The sequence below is a fragment of the Cibotium barometz genome, chromosome 30 (genome assembly GCF_041138505.1).
Source record: "Cibotium barometz isolate CiBa-2024 chromosome 30, ASM4113850v1, whole genome shotgun sequence".
Classification (NCBI taxonomy): domain Eukaryota; kingdom Viridiplantae; phylum Streptophyta; class Polypodiopsida; order Cyatheales; family Cibotiaceae; genus Cibotium; species Cibotium barometz.
Window position 1 is genome coordinate 31,977,833 of NC_141075.1, and position 5,327 is coordinate 31,983,159.

A 5,327-nucleotide genomic window follows, 5' to 3' on the forward strand; every position below is an offset into this window, starting at 1 on the left:
AAAAGCAACAAAACAAAGCATTTACAGTAATACTTACATAGTGGTAACTCCATAATCACACCATGATTATGTAGGAAACACCTGTTTGCTGTATTTTTTTTTTAAATCTTGAAAAATAATAATAAAATAGAGCCACTGATCCTATTGCTTAATATCATTTGAACATTCATGTTGCAAAAGAAAACCTAGAAAATTTAAATTGAAAAAAATAAAGATTTGCATCCCCAAATCAGTGATTTTTGGTCGAAACTTGTAGATTGTAGAATCATGCCATCGTGGTTCTACAGATTGCAAAATCACACCCATGATTTTCAATGACGCCGTGATTCTCTAACAAATCCAGGTATCTCACCATCCCCAAGATTATGCATTAAAGATACCTTATCTCTGATAGATTTCATCTTATCTAATCATGATCATGGATTAGGATCATGACCCGTGATTGTCAATCATGACTGTGACTGCCACATCATAAATCATGCCTTAGAATCACACTGTGATTCCCACATCACCAATCACGATGGTAGAACTTGACAATTTGATAAGAAAGATATATGAAATAGTTATTAAGAATATCAGGGAACTCATTTAAACATTCATTGGACTTGTTTGGGTATAAGTGTGATTTCGCAGAGGATCATGGCCATGATTCTAGACCCTGTAGGATCACATCAACTAAGATAGTGAGTATCATCATGACAAGTGTTCAAGGGTGTTTCTAGGGTCTCCTTGACACAAAGGGTAGCATTATACAATTGGGAATAAACAAAATTTTATCGTGATTTCTATCATGATCCTCACGTCCATGTTTTTTTTATCACGACCATGATTCTATAGAAATTTGGTAATTCTAGACCTGATAATTCCAATTGTGTGCAAATCCACATTTTGTGGCTAGTTAAACCCATTTCATGGACTTAAGGTTTGGAAGGTTTATTGGTGATCACATCACCCTTGAGATGACAATGCATCTACCAACTAAGATCCTCCTACTATCAAAGAAGCTTAGGGTCAGCTCGCACAGTTAACACACAAAGGAGTGTGTGTTTGCTTGGAAACCATGGAGATTTTTCTTAATGAGGAAGTGATGGTAGGGGAGAAGGGTACTTTCGATGAATCCTAGGATACAATTATGAGCCTAAAAGGCAAGCTCTACAGGCTCCCACAAGGAACATCCATCGAGCTGAGATAGAGAAGTAAGCATTGAAAGACCTGTGATGATGAGTACACGGCAGCAAACCAAGGGAGGAACAATTTTACCAGGCCGGAGCAATCCTCAACCCATGGTACAACTTACTCCTAGAATTCAAGGGATTATATAAGTGCCCAAAGAATGGGGGCAATTTATTTTCCCACTTGAAGGGAGTTAAATATTGAGGAAAGAATGAGAGAAGAAATAGAAAGCTTAAACAAGAGATCAGCTTAGATCTCTCTAGGGAGTTGGTTGAGAGACGTGCCTTTGATACGACAATGTGTGCGAGGAAGGTTCTGGGGTTTCTAGGGAGTTGGGTACTGTACTGACACCACAAAGAGCAACAACGGATCAAGTCCAATCACGTGGCAAGATTAATGTCAAAATTCTCACGTGATGGCAATGCCATACAACACCTCAAGGTATTTGAATCAGTGTGGAAAATGTGTGGTCCAATCAGTTAACAAATGAAAATATTTGTGTTCTCCCTTAAACTAGCATGACAAGTTCGCCAATGGTATGATTGCTTAAGCCAAATGACAGGATTAATTTTGTATGGCTTGAAAGTGACTTCGTACCTAGTTTTGCACAAATCGGAGATAAGTGGAGCCCTGTGTCTCAATTATACAATATCAAGGAAGAGGAGCATGAGTCCATGATAATTATATCTCAGGTTTGAAAAACCTAAACCTAGGGCTACTAGATAAGCAAGTGCTGTCATGCTTGTAGGGGAGCAAGGGGTACGAGGATGCTTGATTACTTGTTCTTGGACAAGCTAGCATCGCTTTTTGCTCTGACCTTCACTTGTGCTAAAAACTGCCTCAGCAGTCGACACAGAACCGACTGACTCAGAATCCTCAACTAAAACAAAATCTTCTCCCACTTGTTAGCAGACTTTCTCTGGACCTCAGGCTACACTCACCTTGCAAGGATATCACACTAAGCGGCAAGCTCGCAGTTGCATCAAAAAGCTGATTGCACTTGACTACTTAAACTTGGTAAGAATCCAACCATGTGGACACACAGGATTGGACAACAACTGATTCACACCTTTCCACAGAAACCCCATCAGACCACAAAGCCTTCTGACTACTAATAAGAGTTGATTCCTGACTATCAGACCTAAGTCAAAAACTCTTCCATTCAAATCGACAAGTCCAACCAACCAGTCTACATCATCAAGTGACTGTTTTGATGTTTAGCTGGCACTCAACGAACACTGTACCTTCCTAATAAATTTTGACTAAGTCAGAATTTACTTAAAATCAAGTCCCCAGACTTTATACTCACACACTTAGGAACTCGATCTTAAAAAACTCAATGAAAATCACATACATCACCCCATGAACATCAAGATAATAGATCAAATCCAAACTCTGTCTACTTTTAGATATATAAAAACACTACAGTGTCTTAACAACCCTGAGACATGCGCATGAACATAAGAAGAAAACACAAAAGAAACTTAGGGAGCCCCCTCAGGTGGACCACAACAACTTCAAACTTTGAACACACTATCACGCATGACACGCCTTACACACCGAAACAACCACGGTTGACATGAAGGCAACAACAGCTGAGAAGAATTGAATTAAATCATGTCTCTAATGGAGTTCACCTCCTCAAAGATCAAGGGCACACACATCCTTCAAGACTCTCTATCCTCCTGCTCTCCCTTCACTTTGATTATTCAAGCCAATTTCTCACATTGCATCTGGAATTCATGCAGGAATTGTAGCCTGCAACAAAAAGATCTATAGGAGTCCACTCAACTGCAGTCTTCTTCTCTATAGGAGTCCACTCAACTGCAGTCTTCTTCTCTCTTGGGTGGTCCACTCAACTGCAGTCTTCCTCTTGTGTTGAGATATCGAGCTCATCTGTGAGGCAGTGAACATTGATGACCCGCGTGGGGGATAGGCCCCACACTTACACCACTGGCATGGTTGGTGAGATCATGGGTGATATGCGGCGAGTGGGATGACAGGCTATGTGACATCCATTCTAGAGACTGGCATAGTTATAGCGCCAGCTCATTTAGTTGGGTTCACACTATAGAGAACCCTAGTATGTATTTGGTTGAGTATCTTTTCATATGGTGTGTACTCTTATCTTTGTATATGGTGTGTTGAGTGTTGTGTGAAGAAGAAGAAGATTTTCAGCCTCTCACCTTGTGTGTTCTCTTTTAGGGTTTTGTGAGTGTGTGTGTTACAAGAGCTCAAGCTCTCTTCTCCCCTACATCTTTTCATGGTATCAGAGCTTGGTTCAAGCTAAGGGCTGAGTTGCAAGCAAGAGAAGCACATGAAGCTGTACGAAGGTAAGAGCTTCATCTACTCTTCCCTATTTGTGTTGGCGACTACACCCTTGTCGGGAGCTCTACGGGAGGCACCGGCAAACGATCTCTGATTAAGGAGCTTTCCTCGCGGGAGTAAAGCTATAGGAAAACTATATTGTCTGTATTTTTTGGGCCGAAAACGCGTTTTGGGCGCGTTAGGACCTCCATTTTTCTTAAAGCAGACGATTTCGAGCACTGCGGGTAAGTCATCGATTCTATGCAGAACTCTGTTTAAGAACTGCAGGAAGACAGATTGGTTGTGCAGACATTGTGTGTGCTGCGACGAGGAGGTCAAACAGTTGCCATTGGGTGTATGTATGCACATTGAGGTCACTCAATGTGCTGCGAGGAGGTCAAACAGTTGCCATTGGGTGTATGTATGCACATTGAGGTCACTCAAATGTCACTGGTTGTGACATTTGAGTGTAGTACAGTACCGCTGCAGAAAATACAGCAGTTTGTGCAAGACAAACCAGAGTGATGTTTCTGGTAAATTTGTGTGTCTGGCAAGATGTCAAATGATGGCATAAACCAGATTGTTGCTGAGAAGCTTGACAAGAATAACTTCCATGCTTGGAGGTTCAGGTTGACAAATTTCCTGATGGGAAAGGGTTACTGGGACTACATAGAAGGTGAGCATGAAGAGGCACCGGAGATACCGGAGATCAATTCGACTGCTGCAAATGTGAAAGAGTTCAAGGATTGGAACCAAGGAGCCAAAAAAGTTATGTATTGGCTCTCTATCAGTATACAGGACACCATGATTGGGCACATACAGGATGCCAAGTCCCCCAAGGAGGCATGAGACACCTTGGTAAAACTCTATAAAACAAATACCAAGGCACGGAAGATACAATTGAAGAATGAACTTCATACTGTGGAGAAAAAGAGTATGTCTGTGAATGACTATGCATTGAAGATCAAGGGTATTGTGGAATCCCTTGCATCTATTGGTGTTTCAGTAGATGATGATGATAAGGTGGAAGTCTGTCTACGTGGTCTCGGGCCACAATACAAGGCATTCAAGATGTCTATTCAGACTTGGAAAAACATTCCCAATTTTATAGATTTGGTGTCTATGTTGATTATAGAAGAGAAGAGCTTGGGTGAAGACCAACAGTCTTCATAAAACAAAAATAGTTCAGAGCAACAGGCCTTCTACACAAGTTCAGGAAGAGGACGAGGTAGAGGAGGCCGTGGACGCGGCCAAGAAGGTGGCCGAACAAGTAACCAGAATTATGGCCAGTAGAGCAGTAACAACAACAGTCCCAGAATTCACAAAACAACAGCAACAACACACAGGTGGAAGAGGCCAATTCAGAGGCAGGGGGAGTCAAAGAGGTCATGGAATTGGCAAAGGCAGTATAATGATACACGTGGATGCTTTTATTGTGGTAAGCTTGGACATGTGCCAACATATTGTTATAAGAAGCAAGCTGACATGCAAAATGGGAAATTGCAGCAAAACAACTATGCATCCTCGAGCAGAAACAATGAGGATAATGAAAGGTTGTTTGTTATGCAGCATGTCGTTAATGCCATGTCTGAAAATGTTGAAGCAGCACATAAAGATGATGTATGGTACATTGATTCAGGTGCTTCGAACCACATGACAAGTCTGGGGAGTGGTTCAAGGAGATGAAAAACCTTGAAAGACCAGGTTTTGTGGAAACAAGGGATTACACTGCTCATCCAATTGCCCATGTTGGAGATGTGCCATTGTCTATGCAGGATGGCAAAGTGAAGTACCTTGCAGATGTACTTCATGTTTCCAACATAACAAAGAACCTGGTTTCAGTTGGC